This window comes from Coenobita brevimanus, chromosome 73, assembly GCF_032717465.1.
Source record: "Coenobita brevimanus isolate Jiangsu-jjx chromosome 73, ASM3271746v2, whole genome shotgun sequence".
NCBI lineage: Eukaryota > Metazoa > Arthropoda > Malacostraca > Decapoda > Coenobitidae > Coenobita > Coenobita brevimanus.
This window is the reverse complement of record NC_137026.1, coordinates 1,814,351-1,832,338: the sequence shown is the minus strand read 5'-3', so window position 1 is coordinate 1,832,338 and position 17,988 is coordinate 1,814,351. Positions and strand designations below refer to the sequence as shown.

The window sequence follows — 17,988 nt, the reverse complement described above, 5'->3', positions numbered from 1 at the left end:
AATGCCAGGCGGAAGAAGTACCCCTCGAGTGACACAGAGCCTTATTTAGTGTTCTAGCTGGATACCGTAGCTGTGTGGAGTTAAAGCTGCTGTGTCTTACCTCAGATAGCTGTGTAGACTGTGAGGAAAGGTAGATGGGTGTTAAACAGGTGTATATACTATTGTTGAGGCTTTCTTTTATGCAAAAAAAAGGAACCAAAGGCCAGGAGCCAGCGAGATTGTTCCCTCCAAGAAAATACAAGAACAAAATAACAGAGAGCCAAATTCAGGATCTGCTAATTTCGCGATACCTGGACACACTAAGTTTAGAAGAATGGAGATCGTGGTCAGTAGGAGATAAAGACAGGGGGAGGCAGTTCCAGAGTTGATCTGTTGCATACATGAAGGACTGGGAGTAACGGTTAACTCTTGCATTAGAGAGTTGAACAGAGAAGAGATAAGAGTTTGTTGCTAGACGGATGCTACGCACCTTTCGCAAAGGTGGAGGAATTCAAACAGACAGTTCAGAGGAACAGTGACCATGGTGTAGCAATAGAAAAGAGATATGGATGCAACAGTGCGGCGAAGAGGCAGAGGCTGAAGGGAGCCAGTAAGAGGGGGAGAGTTAATGAGACGAAAAGCCTTTGACTCAGCCTTGTTGAGAAGATTTGTATTGTACACAGGGTGGGATGGGGGGAATAAAACCCCTATATCAAGTCAACAGTTGTTCAGGGATAAAGAAGGCACGGAGTCGGCTTAGCACACCTAATCTCTTGGAAGCAGATTTTACATGAGAGGTAATATCTTCCTAAGGCAGTAGTTCTTAACCTTTTTTGAGTCACGGACCCCTTCGAGAATCTGGTGAACGCTATGAACCCCTTCCCTACAAAAATGCACAAAAGCACAAACGCAGCATTCTGCATGCAATGAATATACATTATTTTTATTGAAAACTACCTCATGCAGTGTATCACAAAGTATAAAACAGTCTTTACAAAGAATTATGTTTCTCACTCTTTTTCATGCAAAAACTAATGGCCACTCGAAAAATTGAAATACATCAAACTTGAGCAAATTAAACAAAACAAAACTTTAAGTCTGCTCAAAGGTTCATTTCAGTGAGAGGGTTGTTGTTGCTGTTTGGCTTGAATAAGATGAAATTGTGGAGTGGTCTTTGACAAGGCAAAACGCATGTCATCGTTGACATCCAGTTGATTTCGACTTTTCATTTTGATAGAAACAAGCACTGAAATCCCTGACTCACAAAGGTATGTAGTTGCAAACGGAATCACAGCACCCATAGCTCGCTTTACCTGACGAGGGTGGGCTTGTGTCAACGAACACCAGAAGTCTTCAAGACTTCGAGTTTGTTTGTTCTTTTTTTTTTTTTTTTTAAAGATAATGATGCCTAACGGCATCATGCAATCTCGCTAAATTGTTCTCAATTATTCTGACCTTCACGGACCCCCCAAAGGGTCCATGGACCCCAGGTTAAGAACCCCTGTTCTAAGGTAAATCCCGAGATAATGAAACCCCAAGTATGTTAAGGCAGAATGTCTTAACTGAACGGCTTTATATACAGTGGTGAGTGCTGAAGATATTCGTAATCACCTCCCTTCCATTAAGTCTAGATTCAAGTTTATAATAAGGAAAGTCTTGTAAGTTTCCATCTAACAATTACTAAAGAGAGGTGCTGAGGGTGAAAGACATATACTACAGGGCAAAAGGTGTTTCTTTGTTACTGTTTGGATTTCACTGGGTTCAGAAATGATAAAAACCTAATAATATCATTGTAGAAATATAGACATCTTGTAAAGCTAATAAATAAACCAGCTTGGGGAAGATGGCCACTTTGCTAATATCATCATCATAATTTGCATCACTGTAACTCATAAAAAGGCCACACTGACAGCGAGTGGGTGTGGACGGGAACACAAGCCCACCTGAGGGCAAACTATAAAAGCTGACAGGTAATTTTTCTCACTTTGTCTGGTGCGGGCAGTGGCGTTTCGACCATACCCTCTGTGTGGGATGCATCAAATACCGAGCATAATGACGAATATTTATTACAGTGCAACGGAAGACGAATGGATCAAAAAAATTATTAGCGCCAGCCTTGTCTGGTCTCTGCTCATTCACACCCTCTCGCTTCTCGTGTGACTCGACCCAAAGGTGGAAAAAAAGGATAAGTAGAGAAGGAAAGGCAACTGGAGTGAGGCTGAGGGAGTGGATGAGTGCGTGGCAAGGGGAGGGGATTAATAGGAAGGTGTGTATGGTGGGAAGTGGTGGGCTGCGGCAGCCAGGCTCCACCTACATAGCACAGCCTCCACTACCTGAGACTACCTGGCATGGCGGACAACCGGCAGCGGGTGAGGTGCCACACGCCCTCCTGCTGCTGCTGCTACTGCTGCTGCTACCGCTGCTGTTTGCTGCTGATGTTGGTGCTGATGGCAGTGGCCGGGTTGTTGCACAGGGGAGCTGGCGTCGTTACTGTCTGTGCTGGAGTCTTGCCCACCTCCGGGAGTGTCCAATGCAACAAAGAAAACGATGGATCCAGAATCACGAACAAAGTTATGGCCAGTCCCCTACCATGACCGGGATTTCCTTACGTATGAAGGAGAAGGAGCACAGAATCTCCCTATGTATCTTGTTTTTCCTCCAGAAACAAGTGTTACAAACATCAGGAAAATTAACATAGATTACAGTACAACTGTTTTAGCAGAAGGAACATGGAAAGAAAAGTATAAAATCCTCCCATTGCTCTTGTTCATCCTACAGATGCAAATCATAAGTACGACAGGGGTTTGACTGTATAATATATATATATATATATATATATATATATATATATATATATATATATATATATATATATATATATATATATATATATATATATATATATATCCATCATCCTATCCTACTTTGCCCCATGAGGAGCGTAGGAGTCCGGGGCTAAGCAGTTGGTCCCGACATTTAAGATGAGAGTGACAAGCCTGACTCATCGCTGAGTGGCATTACATGAATAATCAACCCCAACCACCCCTTGGATATACTGTAAACCTTCACCGGCTTAATCCGATTGGAGTGCAATAATTACCCACTAAACCACCAGGCGCCAAAATTTGGATATATGGTTACCACCCAGCGTAGTAAATGGTTTCCTGGTGTTCTGGAAACCATTTGGCTTGTCACTCATTGTAGAGTCACCCACAGGCAGAAGAAAGAGGAAAGAATGAAACAAAGAAAGACAGAAGAGGGAGTGTAAAGTCATCCGTAGGCAGAAGGACAAGGAAAGAATGAAGGAAAGAAAGACAGAAGAGGATGGAAAGAAAGAAGGATGGAGGAGAGAAAAGGGCAGACACCCGAGAGCAGCACTGCTTCGAGTGAGTGGATGGTGAGCGCCCCCACCCACCACTTGAAATATATATATATATATATATATATATATATATATATATATATATATATATATATATATATATATATATATATATATATATATATATATATATACACACATAAATTATAGATACAGTAGATTGACTGTGGAAACTGAATCTATCCCTTTGTTTGTTCTATAGGGCTGTCACAGTGTCCCTTTCCTCTTAAAAAAATTATTCATATAACGAAACACATTGCAATATGATGTTGTTGTTGCTGTTGCTTAATCTCAGTCTACCTGGCCGAGCTGACCACAGGTAAGCAGCTGCCCTTGTGGGATGGTGCCACTGTTGATGCTGTGTCTGCGTCGTGGTGGTGTGTTGTGCAGTACTTCATAATGTCTGATCTGTTGTGTGGGCATATTTACAAGCAGGGCATGTGTTACCTGTGATTGCACCCAGCCTAATTTTATGCTGGTAATTGTGGAGGGCCGGGTGATGTCCTGATCTAAGCCTACCCAGTTCGATCAGCTCTATTTAGGATGCCTCTGATGGGTGGATGTTGAGATGGGGGCGTGAAGTATAGTAATCTGATCAAGGTGCTGCACTGCCATGTGTGTGAGCTGTATAATTATGTATTTGTTTCTTCATTGTCGGGCCCTGCTACAGATGTCACTGATTGCATTGCGCAGTTGACCCTTGTGCAGTGTGGTGCAGTGAGGATCTGTCCATTCTCCCCTTTGGGGCTAAGATGCGAATGAATGTGTTTGAATGGATGAGTAAATGGGGAGTGTGTCGTCCTGTCTCGGCTACCTCCCTTTCCATGGGGGAAGCAACCTAGGTATATAGAATAGATAGATAGTATGCGCCAACGCAAGATCGTACTAGCAGAGAGACAGATAAGAGTTCTGGACAAATGTGGAAGTGTGCATGGAAAAGTTTGGAAGGAATGAGAGAGTGTTTTTGATCGGTGATATGAATGGTAAAGCAGGGAATGTGAAGGTGGATGGAATATTGGTGACTGGGGTGTGCCTGCTGAGATAGACGAGAATGGCAGTGCGTTAGTGGACATTTGTGCTGGGAGGAGGTTGGTGATAGCCAATACCCTCTTCAGGCATAAAATGATCCACAGGTATACATGGCGAGTGATGAGAAGGGTGGGTGGTGAACTGAATGAAAGGAAGGCAATGATTGATTATGTGTGTGTGGATGAAAGGATGCAAAGATGTGTAATGGATGCAAGAGCTTATAGAGGTTGGGGGAGTTGACTTTCTGACCACTACTTGGTGGTGGCCAGAATTAGGATCCAAGTAAGATGGAGAAACAGAAGAAGGGAAAGACGAGAGGAAGGAGTAGTTACAAGGAGAGTGGAAAGGTTACAAGAGGATGAGAAAAAGGCAGAGTATAAGAGAGAAGTGGAGGAACGATTGGGCAAATATGAATTGGAGCAGATGGGGAACGTGGAAGGTGTGTGCAGGATATTTAAAGAAGAAATATGTGCAGCATGTGATGTGATGTGTGGGAGGAAGAGAAGACGGAGGGGGGGTGCAAGGAACAGCGTGGTGGACAGAAAAGGTGAAACAGGATGTGGCACAAAAGAAGAAAGCATACAATGAATGGATGAGAAATAGAGGCGTGGAAGAAGTTGGGAGGCGGAAGAGAGAGTTATATGTAGAAAGAAAGAGAGAGGTGAAAAGATTAGTAAGAGAGAGTAAGAAGAGAGTGGATGAGGAATTTGGAAGGAATTTGAGTGTTAAGTGGAGGGACTGTACGAAAATGTTCTGGAAAGAGGTGAAGAGAGTAAAACAGGGTGGAAGTAAGGTTAGCAGGGGAGTGAAGGATAAAAATGGTAGATTGCTAGTGGAGCAGGGTGAAAAAGTGAGCAGATGGATAGAACACTTTAAGGAATTGTTGAACATACAGGATGGAAGTAATGCGAGTATATGTGGCTGGGGAATGGCTGGGAGAAGGAGGGAGGTGAGAAGACAGGAAGAAATCAGTAGGATAGAAGTTGTGGAAACAATTAAGAAAGTGAAACTGGGGAAAGCCCCAGGAATTGATGGAGTGTGTGGTGAAATGCTGAAGCATGGGGGAGAGATAGTAGTAGAATGGATGTGGAAGATGTGCAGATTGGCCTGGGAGGAAGGTAGATTCCCGGAGGATTGGAAGTCAGGTATAATTATTCCCTTGTACAAAGGAAAAGGGGAAAAAGAAGTGTGCGGTAATCATAGGGGCATTTGCCTTCTTAGTATAATAGGAAAAGTGTACGGTAGGATACTTATTGACAGAGTTAGAGAAAGACCAGAGGAATTAGTTGGAGAAGAACAGGGAGGCTTTAGGAAGGGAAGAGGTTGTGTAGATCAGATATTTCATTCTTAGATCTTTAGTGGAAAAGTTTCTAGAGAAGGGAAAGAAGTTGTATGTGGCTTTCATGGATTTGGAGAAATCATATGACAGGGTGGATAGACAAGGATTGTGGAAAGTGTTAAGAATATATGGAGTAGTTGGGAAGTTGTTGAATGCTGTGAAGAGTATGTATGAAGGTGCTAAGGCTCCAGAGCGTGTGGATGGTGAACTAAGTGAATTTTTCTCTTTGAAGGTTGGGTTGAAACAGGGATGTGTCATGTCTCCGTGGTTGTTCAATCTGTACTTGGATGGGGTAATAAAAGAGGTACAAGGTAGGGTAGTGGATGTTGGAATGGCCATGGTGAGAGAGGGTAGTGTTTGGAAACTCCCTGTACTGTTGTTTGCAGATGATACTGTGTTGTTGAGTGAAGACGAAGGAGAGCTGCAAGGCTTGGTGGATGAGTTTGGGAGAGTGTGTAAGAAACGGAATCTAAAGATGAATGTAGGGAAGAGTAAAGTGATGGTCTTTGAGAGAGGTGAAGTCACTGAATGTACAGCGAGGTTGGATGGTGAGGAATTGGAAAATGTGAGTACGTTTAAGTACTTGTGTAGTGTGATGAGTAAGGATGGAGGTTTGGAGGGTGAAGTGCTTGAAAGAGTACAGCAGGGAAGAAAGGTTGCTGGTTCCTTGAAAGCAGTGATAAGAAACAGGGAAGTGAGCATGGAAGTGAAAAAGTTACTACATGACAGTATTGTGATACCAACTCTAACTTATGGAAGTGAAGCTTGGACGTTGTTGGAAGGACACAAGTCAAGAGTGAGAGCAGTGGAAATGAGTTATTTAAGAGGAGCCTGTGGAGTCACATGAAGAGACAGGCTGACGAATGAGGATATAAAGGAGCGTTGTGGTGTGGAAGTGGATGTGATAGGAAGCGTTATGAGGAACACACTGAGGTGGTTTGGCCATGTGGATAGGATGGAGGGTGAAAGACTGACGAGGAGAGTGTATGTGAGTGAGGTGGAGGGGGGAAGAGGGAGGGGGAGGCCGAGGATGAGATGAAGGGATCGGGTGGAGAGGTATATGAGAGAGGGGGGTGTGAGTTGGGAGCAGGGCAGTGAAATGGCGTGGGACAGGACGACATGGAGGCGATTTGTTTGTGGCCACCCCAAACGGGATTGAGGCGTCTGGCAATAGGTAGATAGATAGTTTCTTCATTGCCAGTGTAGGAACTAGAAAGGTCTGGAGATATAATGTTTTCCAAGAGGGTCTGTAATTGTTTGTGTGGTGACTGTTTTGTGTGTCATGTTGTGTTGTGTGGCTGTCATGTAATAACAGGTGTGTTGTGGACTGGGACAGACTGCTGCATAGAACCGTGTGCCCCTTATATCAGGGAGTCTCTAACAGGGAGGAGTTTTGTCTCAAATTATATGAGTCGCGGGAGTGTCATTGGTGCACTCAGTGGTGATGAGAGCGATGTTACGTATCGTGTGCAAGATGGGGTAGTGGGTGTTAGATAGAAAGGCAGCCAAAAGGGAGAGAGCAGGGCGACATGGAGGAGATTTGTTTATGGCTACCCCCTATGGGATTGAGGCGTCTGGCTATAGATAGATGGAAATTATAGATCTGGACTGGTGACAATTTTCAGTGGCCAAATTGCGTCATCATACTGGCTTCTACGGATTCATGAGGCTGATTGTCTCGTCCACGGGGAGAGTTGCAGAAGCGGCTTCAGGAGTTCTGCAGGCGATTGTACCTCTGGATCGGCTCTTCGGGCGGTGGTGGCTGCCCCTGGTGTCCTTCCTGGCATCCTTCGGCCACGCCCTCTGCTGGTCCTTGGCGGCGGTGGGGGCAATCTGGGTACCAATGGTCATCGATTTGGGTCGACTCGCGTACTCCCCACCACGACTGCCTCGGCTGATGTAAGCGATCTCTGTTACAGCAAGACACGGAAGATTTAGTGCGTTTACTTCAACCTGGCAAAGTTATACACAATTTCTGGCATAGCAAGATACAGACTATAGTGTGTTTGTTTTAACCTGATAAAGATAACTGCAATCTCTGGCATAGCAAGACAGAGCCTATAGTGTGTCTTGGCTATGACGTACAAATTAGTCTCTTCACTTTAACTTGGCCCAGATTTTCGTTCCCTTGTAGCATCTTTCACGTATCTCAGAGGCAGGGTAAGACAGCAGTAAGGCTCTGTAAGGCTCTGCATATTTTTCTTGGCACTTCTTCGTGACTAAAGCCTAATCCTAGGGTAAATCTATTGTTACAGCTCAGTGGCAGAATGTTAATCTCTTGCATCAGCTCAGCATTCAAGGCAGAAAGATGGTAATTTTAGGCCAGGTTAAAGTGAAGGGAGTATTGACTAAGTGTTTATGCATCACCAGCTGACTGTTGGGTATCTGCCTTAACCCAGCCTCACTCCTGCCTCACCCCTGCCTCATCCTCGCCTCATCCCTGTCTCCCCCTCGCCTGTTTCCTAATGTGACTCCTGCCTGTATCTGCCTCACTCATGACTCTTCTAGTATGCCTTTTACCTATATCTGCCTCACCCCTGTCTTACCCCTGCCTCACTCCTGTCTCATCTCTGCCTCATCCTAGCCTGTCTCCTTCTAGTGTGACTCCTGCCTACATCTGCCTTACCGCTGCCTCCCCCCCTGCTTCACCTGTCTGCTTGTAGTGTGACTCCTGCCTACCCCAGCCCCATCCCTGCCTCACCCCTGCTCCACCCCTGCCTCAACTGCCTCCTTGTAGTGGGACTGGGACCACTGCCTCACCCCTGCCTCACCTGCCTCCTTGTAGTGGGACTGGGACCTCTGCCTCACCCCTGCCTCACCTGCCTCCTTGTAGTGGGACTGGGACCGCTGCCTGGGGACCTGACCGTAGGCTGGGGACTGCTGGGGCTGGTGACAGTCACTGGGAGGGGGAGTGAAGGGAAGCAGGAAGGCAGTCACGAGAAGTCATTGTGTGCTAGGACAATTTGTACTCTAAGGTGTCTTCCGAACTACCTACGCTACAAGATGCCAATACGTAGAGTTTGAGAGAGAGAGAGAGAGAGAGAGAGAGAGAGAGAGAGGAGGAACGAAGATGACAGAGAGGTGAAGGTGAAGGCCTGAATGAAAGGACCCACTTATCTTGCCAAGGTTTCTTCAAATTTAGGACAGACTATGATTAAGTGCGTGTCAAACACCATCATAAAAAGCCTTTGTTCTTAGTTACATTTACAGTGTTTTTAATTAGATATATTTACAGTATTAATAATTATATATATCTGTGTACAATCACCAGAGGCTCCGTGTTCAGAGACAGGCTTAAAGTTTCAGGTCGCATTTCTTAATTCAGAAACTTTGCTTATTAATTTCTCAATCAACTAAATACATAGTATGTCTCTTGCCCTGTTTGCTGTAAAGAGATCCATCCAATCAAATACAAACGCAGTGCTCTGAGCTTGAAGTCTGTTTGTAAACGCATTAATAGAGGGAGGAAGCGTGCATTTGCGTCATTAACAATATTGCTGGCTATTTACTGCTTTTAAAAGGAGGGTCGTATATTGCACCCATCTATCTTGTCTTTGATGGGACGGCTCAGTCTGCTGGTGTGGGAAAGACATGTGTTTTTCTCTACTGAAATTGCTAATCAACCATGCAGAGAGTTTATGTGAAGAGCAGACAATATAAAGTATAAAACTGGTGGAAAGCAGACAAATAATGCCTGGTAGACGCTGGTAACGCTGATTAAGCCGTACCCGCAACACACGATAATAGGGACGTGTAAAATATGGACCAGCCTACTCTGTACAAGTATCTGTGTAAAATAACTATGGGATAAAGTCGACTGATTGGTATTTAAGGGAATATCTGTGGATGTGATAGGCAGCGTTAGGGGGAACACACTGAGGTGGTTTTGCCATATGGAGAGGATGGAGAGTGAGAGACTGACGAGGAGAGTGTATGTAAATGAGGTGGAGGGAGAGAGAGGGAGGAGAAGGCCAAGGATGAGATGGAGGGACGAAGTGGAGAGGTATATGAGAGAGGGAAGTGTGGGCTGGGAGTAGGGCAGTGAAATGGCGGGGGACAAGGCAACATGGAGGCTATTTGTTTGTGGTCACCCCTTGCGGGATTAAGGCATCTGGCAATAGATAGACAGATAGGTAGATCTTAAGGCTCTGAAGTATTATCCTGTCTTTCACTTATATTTACTCCAGTCTATCGTCCTCTATATTGTGTACGTAATACGTAAATCCGTATGTAATACAGTCATGGCTTAAAGGCCATTGGTTGATTGCTGTTATACTCTTCTCGCTCCAACATGGCCCAGATTTTCGTTCTTTTGTAGCTTACTCCATACAACTCAAAGCACGATAAGACAATACTGCAACTCTTCCTCCTTTCCACGGCACTTTTTTGTGACTAGCATCATATTCTATTGTTATTCTAGTTTTACACCACAACATTCAAGATGGATAGATGGAAATTTTAGGCCAAGTTAGAGTAAAAGGAGTACAGTAGGAGGCATAGGGACATATAGGGATCTGAGGCCTCATTCTGTGCTACCTTTACTTCAAGGAAACTGTTTCGTGTAATACTATTTAGTCTCCATGTCATGTATATTTTTTTATGCAAGGAAGGAGGAACCAAAGGGAAGGAGCCAGCAAATTATTCTCTCCAAGAAAACCAAAACCAGATAACAGGGAGGCAAATTCCAGCTCCGTTCATTAATGTGTCATTGCTTGAGTGCTATAATGGTGGGCTAAAGTCCACTGCTTAACTGTTACCTGAAGGTGGCATAGGGGCATATCTCATAAGGATCCCACGCCTCATCCTGCATCTTGAGAGAGGCGAGAGACCCCCTTGGCTTCTTAGTCGGGGCTGGGGAATACACGTGACCTCCTCGCGTGAGTTGGCAGCTCTTGGCGTTGTCCTCCTCGCCGCTGCCGCCCTTCTGGTCCACACTCTCGCCCTGTCTGCTGGTCAGGGATACGGTTAGTTATGCTGTTTTATCATCATCATCATCTATATCTTCCTCTTCCTCCTCCTACTACTCCTCCTCTTCATCATCATACTCGCTATCATTTTTATCATCATCATCATCATCAGCAGCAGCAGCAGCAGCAGCAGCATCGTCATCATCATCATCATCATCATCATCATCATCATCACTGGGTGAAGCAAGGTTCAGAAAGCAAGAAGAAAATACAATAGAGTGAGAATTAAGACAACAGCAGGAACAGTAAAATGGGCCACACACTAACTCACTCTTCGTTCAAGCTCCGACTCCGTTTCACTTTTTTCCTGTATTTTTCCCACATTTTTCTTGGTTTAACTTGATCTAAATTTGCTAACTCTTCATCTTGAATGTTGAGTTGTAACTAGAGACTGACACAAGATACAGCGCTAGTCACGAAGAAGTGTTATGAAAAAGGATACACAGCAAAAGGTCTCAACTCTGCCATTGAGCTACAGGAAGTTAGCTGGAAAAGAACGAAAATGTATGCGAAGTTAAGGTGAAAAATCTTTACTTAATTTCTGTCTATAATTAATTTATATATAAAATAATGTCAAAGCGTTTATATTTTGATTTTGACAGCCATAACACCGTGACTTATATGGCAAACAAGGAAAACATAGACTGCTAGAAAAGGGAAGGAATTACGCAGCGATGATACACAGGAGAAAAGGATTAATGTAGCAGTGAAAACAGAAGAAATCTACAGTAGCAGTGAGGCAAGAAAAGAAAGTTGCTACAAAATAATCAGCTATCACGTGAGGAAGATCGCCAGCACTTTCTTCCGGCAGTTGCGATGGGAAGTGCCACGTGAAATATTTTTTAGTGTTACCATTATGAAGAACACAATGCAAGACTCTGCACGTATTCTCGTCGGTTGAGGAAGCTCCCTAACATATTTTCCTAAGCGATTTCGTTTGCTTATTACACCTTACTGTGCCCTTGTGTTACACAAACCCTTTCCATATCGCCATACTTTGCATAAACATCATACAGAATGATATTAACTAGTTATATCCAAAAATAAATCGCTAAGGAAGAGGTGCTAGGGAGCTTCCTTGTCCGATGATAATATGAGCTTGTGTGGAGGAAGATACGCCCTGAAGAAGGCGGAAGAAAGTGTTAGAGAAGTTAGGACATAATACTGATATGGAACTGAAGGTGATTTGTGGCCCGTTGATTTCCCTCTATCTCTCTGTTCCTTTATTTACGGAGCCTTTCTATGAGACAGTGTGTGTGTGTGTGTGTGTGTGTTCTTACCTAATTGTATCTTTACAGGAATGAGTCAAGCTCGTACTGTCCCGTGTCTTAAACCATATTTATCGTACATATCCTTAAATTTGTGAATTGTTTTGGCACACACTATTTCATTCGGTAGTGCATTCCATTGATCAATTGCTCTGTTTGGGAAACTGAATTTCCTCACGTCTTTTTCACCTCTCTTCTTATGCAGTTTTTTGCAGCGTCCTCTTGCTGATGCTTCCCCATAGGTTAAATAATCATTTATGTCTATTTTCTCCTTCCCTGATATGCATTTATATAGCATTATCATGTCACCTCTTTTCCTTCTCTCCTGTAGTGTTGGTAGATTCAATTTATTTAGTCTTTCTTCGTAGCTTAGATCCCTTAAGCTTGGTATCCATCTTGTAGCGGGCCTTTGAACTTTTTCAATCTTGTCTATGTGTTTTTTGAGATGAGGACTCCCTACTACTGATGCATACTTCAGGGTTGGTCTGATGAATGATGTTATTATTCTGCTTTGCATGTCTTCATTTGTGTATGTGAATATTATTCTCATATTTGCAAGCAGTGTATACATGTTCCGTACCTTCTCACTGATGTGGTCAGCCGGAGATAGTCTGTTATTGATAATCACACCTAGGTCCTTCTCTCTTTCTGATGTGTATAGGGTTTTATTTCCTAATGTATAATCCCAATCAGGTCTTTTTCCACTTTTACCAAACTTGATTGCATGACATTGTCCACACTGAATTCTATTCAATGTATTACTCCATTCATGAAGTTTAATTCTTCTTGTAGCTCTTTACAAGAGTCTGTGTTAGTAATTCTCCTTTGTATTTTTGCATCATCTGCAAACATATTTAGATAGCTTTCATTTCCAGTGTCACTGTCTATATCATTTATATACACTAAAAACATGATTGGTGCCAGCACTGAGGCCTGTGGTACTCCACTAGTCACTTTCTTCCATGATGAGTAGTTTCCCCTTAGTACTGTTCTCATTTCTCTTTTTATGAGAAAATCTTGCATCCAACAAAACAGTTTGCCTCGAATTCCTCCTTGATGGTACAGTTTCCATAAAAGTCTTTGGTGTGGTACTGTGTCAAATGCTTTCTTGAAATCTAAATAGATACTGTACACCCATCTTTCTCTTTCCTGTATTGTGTCTGTTACTGTCATAGTAGCTCAACAAATTAGTAACACATGATTTTCCTTTCTGAAACCAAACTGTCTTTCTGTTATCATATTGTGTTCTTCTAGATGATTTACCCAAGCTTTGCTTATAACCTTTTCTAATACCTTGCTTACAACACTGGTCAGTGATACTGGTCGGTAGTTGAGTGGATTTTGTCTATTCCCTTTCTTGAATAAGGGGACAATATTTGCTTTCTTCCAAATATCAGGTAGTTTACCTTGACTCAAGGATTTCTTGAAAATTAAAAATAATGGTTTACTTAACTCCTTTGCACATTCTCGTAGCACCCAACATGAAATTTCATCAGGACCATTTGCTTTTCATCTGTCTAATTTACTTAACTCCTCCAGTATTACTTGTTCTGATATTTGTATATCTGGTAGTATGTGTGGGTATGCATGTTCCACATAGTCCCTCTCAAAATTTTTTTCTTCTGTAAAAACTAATTGGAAATTCTTATTTAGTGCTTCACAAATATCTTTCTCTTGTGTATAGGTGGTTCCCTCGTCCGTAATGGATTGTATTATATCTTTTACTTTGGTTTTGCTTCTGATGTAGCTGTAAAATAGCTTCGGTTGATCACTACTTTTATTTATGATATCCTCCTCAAACTGTTTTTGGGCTTCCCTCCTTATTCTTGTATAATCGTTTCTTGCCTGTTTGTAATTATTATATGCCCTTTCACTATTGTGTCTTCTGTATCTATTCCACAACATATCTCTTATTTCTTTTGATTTTTTACACTCTGTATTGGACCATTTCTGTATTTTCTTATCTGCTTCTTTCTGCTGTGGGATGTGCTTCTGGACTCCTATTTCATAAAATTCACAGAATTTTTTATATACGGCATTTAAATCTTGTCTTCTAAGCTCATTTTCCCAATCAACTTCTAAGAAATACTTCTTTAGGTCATGATAATTTCCCTTTTTATAGTTTAGGCTCTTTTTGTAACTTTCATTGCTGTTAACTATGTCATATGCTATCCTGAAGTTGCAATTTAGTACTGCATGGTCACTTTTGCCGAGTGGAGGGTGATATATTAAACTGTCAATATCATTTTCTTGCCTAGTAAATATGAGATCTAGCACTGAAGGTACATCGAGTCCTCTTTTTCTGGTGGTTTCCCTCACATGTTGCGTTAGGAAAAACTCTTGCACGAGATCCAGGAGCTTTTGGTCCCAACAGCTTTCTTGGCTTATTATATCTAGAGTATTCCAATTTATATTTGTATTAAAATCTCCAGTTAGTATAATTCCTTCCGATTTCTCTTCCATTTTATGTAGTAATGCTCTTAAACTCTGAATTGTACTCTCTGCCAGGTCCTCATATTCGTCTCTTTCCCATGTGTTTAATCTGGGTGGCATGTACAAATTGGCTACAATTACTTTACCTTCAGATGTGTTGATCTCTACTGCAATCAGTTCTACTTGTGAGCGTATATCTAGTTTTATTTCATTGACTTTTAGATTTTTCTTAGTTAATATTATAATTCCTCCTCCTTTTTTTAAGTTTCTTCTCTTCTCCATATATTTTATTCCTCTAAGTTTAGTATGTCATTTGATATCCTTGGTGTTAATTTTGTTTCAGTTAGGCATATTTTATGTGGTTTATTTTCTCTGACATAATCATTCATCTCTAATAATTTAGATACCATTCCATCCACATTTGAGTACATCAACTTTGTCATCTTGTTTATATACTTGTCATGACTTGGTTCTATTACCTTCCTCCTTTTTATTCCCTCCTGTTTATGTACCACTTTCGTACCTGCAATCCTATTACTTTGTAAAAAAATGTGTTCTTCTCCTCTTCTGATCTTCCCTCATTTTTTGTTTTTGCTTCTTCCCTCTTCTCTTTCAGTAATTCCAGTTGCTCTTGTGTTAGGCATCTTTCTATCCATGCATTTTTGAACTCCCCTTTTTCCATAAGATTTTTTGCATTTTTTTGTATCTCCTCCACGGTGTTTACACTCTGGAAAGTTACCTTTAGAGGTCTTGACTTGCTTTTCTCGTATTTCCCTAACCTTTTGTGTTCCTCTATGTCTTTACTACAGATTTCCTCTGATACTTCTTTGAATAAGCGCATTACATTTGCCATCTCCTTTTTGTCTCTTGAATTCTTGTTTTTTACTTCTTCCTCTTCTATACCAGTGATTACTATAGATTTGTTGATATCTATTGAATCTCTGACTAACTTTGGATTGTTTTGGATTATTCTTTTCACTTCCTTTTTAATGCTTTTTTCTTCCACCCTCGTTTCTAAGTCTTTCTTTACTTTCACCATTTCAGCATACGTGGTTTCCACATGATTTTTGTAGCTTTGCACAGCTTCATTCACCTGTGTTATCTTCTCCTCAATATCACTGCTCTGGTCTATCAGACTGCTTACTTGCCTAATTGTCTCTGTATCATTTTTGAACTCTTCCATAATACTCTCGTGGTTGACTACTGTGCTTGCCATTTCACTCATTGTCCTCATAAGTGTACTCACTTCCACTGTTAGTTCACATATGGTTGTGTCTTTCTTGTTGACCTCCCTTCCTAGTTTTTCTATTTCTTCCTTTCGCAAGTGCATCTGCTTCTTTATTTCATCAATTTCATTCTGGAAAGTCATCTCCAGTCTGTGTACACAATCTACCAGTTTATTGTGAGTCTCCATTTCAACCAGTTCTTGGTAGAAATCATCATCTTGCTTTCTACCTTTATCCCTTTTCTTTTCCAAATTTGCTTTACTAAAGTATGTGGCCAATTTGCAATACTAAAAGCACAGAGTACTTACATTCCCTGGGGCAGTTGCAGTCTAAACAAACAATCAGCTGATTGAGCGCATTCTTTCGCTACTCGGTTCTCTTTTCTGTTTGAACAAGTCTTGTTTAAACTTCGTATTTTTTTAAAAAAAATAATAAAAAACCATTTAGTCTAACCTGGTACAGAGCTTGACTCATATAAAGATACTAATTTAGGTAGTGCCACTGGCCGTGCTGGCTCGGTATGGAGCACTGTTGGCCCACGTCCGCTCTCCTTGGTGGCTCCTGTGTGTGTGTGTGGTGTGTGTGTGTGTGTGGGTGTGGGTGTGGGTGTGGGGGGGGGGTTTGATTTTTTACTATCTTTTCTTGACCATTTTTTAAGTCACTTTACAGCGATGGATGAGTAATGTGGGTTTGGAAAATATTTCATAACTGTTTCATTTCTTCTTCTTCTTTTCCTTCCCCTTCTTCTCCATCTTCATCTTTCTCCTCCTCCTCCTCTTTTTCCTCTTCCTCTTCTTCCTCTTATTATTATTATTATTATTATTGCTATTGTTTTTATTATTATTATTTTTATTATTATTATTATTATTAGTAGTAGTAGTAGTAGTAGTAGTATTGTTATTATTATTAGTATTAGTATTGTTATTATTATTATTATTATTATTATTATTATTATTATTATCATTATTATTGTTATTACTATCATTATCATTATTATTATTATTATTATTATTATTATTATCATTATTATTATTATTATTATTATTATTATTATTATTTACGCATGCTCATTCTCGGCTGAAAAAGTTGTGCCCCTTCCCTGAGTGGTCATGGGGATGTCTTAACACCTCTGCCATTGCTACTTATTCTGCAGATCACGCCTCAATATCATATTTAATACTGATGGGCAAACAAGCTGGAACAGCAAGCTGGGAAAACAAACTGGAAAAGCAAGCTGGAAAAACAAGCTGGGAAAACAAACTGGTAAAACAAGCTGGAAAAACAAGCTGGAAAAACAAGCTGGGAAAACAAGCTGGGAAAACAAGCTGGAAAAACAAGCTGGAAAAACAAGCTGGAAAAACAAGCTGGAAAAACAAGCTAAGTCTACTGTATAATAAACAATAAATATAACATAAAGGGAACATCACGGTGATATATGCAAAATCAATGGAATAAATCGTCACGGCAGAGGCAATACGAAGCCTCGAAGGACACCTGAAATATCGTACTATGTGTTACAAAAATATCATATTTACAGTTCAACCCAAAAACCACAATACTGACTCATATCGACAGTATATATATAAAAAAAATCAAGACGTATACTCATATCCACTGTATACACCAAAAAAGAATAAATAAATAAAAAAATAAGACCTCAACTCATATTTACACAGAAAACTTTACTCATATCTACAGTATAACCCAAAACCAGGACTTCAACGTATGCTACAGTATACGCAAAAACCAAGATCTCGACTCATGTCTACAGTATAACCCCCCAAACAAGGCCCCGACGTACCTGTAGCCGCCGTATTTTCTCCTCCTGACGGCGACGCAGACACAGATGATGAATGCTGTAGCAAGGAGCAGGGCACTGACCACCCCCGCCACGATGTGTGCATCCAGCCAGGCGTCCACACTCCTGGTCACGCTGGGCGGCACCTCCTGCACCGACTCCGCCGCGATGAAGCCTGGGGAAGAGGCGCTTTTTAGACCAGGGGCGGATTCAGCTATTGTCAGAAAGGGAGGAAGGGTATTTTCCATCCTTTCTCCATTGACGACAAGCATGCGTTTAAAACTGATAGCATTAGTTAATAATTACAGTATATATGCATTATCACAAATTATTTTAAATCCATAATGAACAAAGCTTCATTCACAAGGTCGGATTCATACAACTGGAGCTTCGGAACATGTACTGCTGGTTTTCATTCAATAGTTCTTTATCCTTGTTACAGAGAGAGAGAGAGAGAGAGAGAGAGAGAGAGAGGTACAACACATCTTGACCTCCATCATTGTCCTTGTTGGCAACCAAATTCGGCTTTTTTCTTTCTCTTTCTTTTTGTTTTCTGATGGAACTCTG

At 41.5% G+C, this 17,988-nt stretch overlaps 1 pseudogene; it reads right to left on the bottom strand.

The window, feature by feature from the left end:
- Positions 1–17,988, bottom strand: part of LOC145407412 (uncharacterized) — a 46,724-nt pseudogene that overhangs the window by 3,865 nt on the left and 24,871 nt on the right.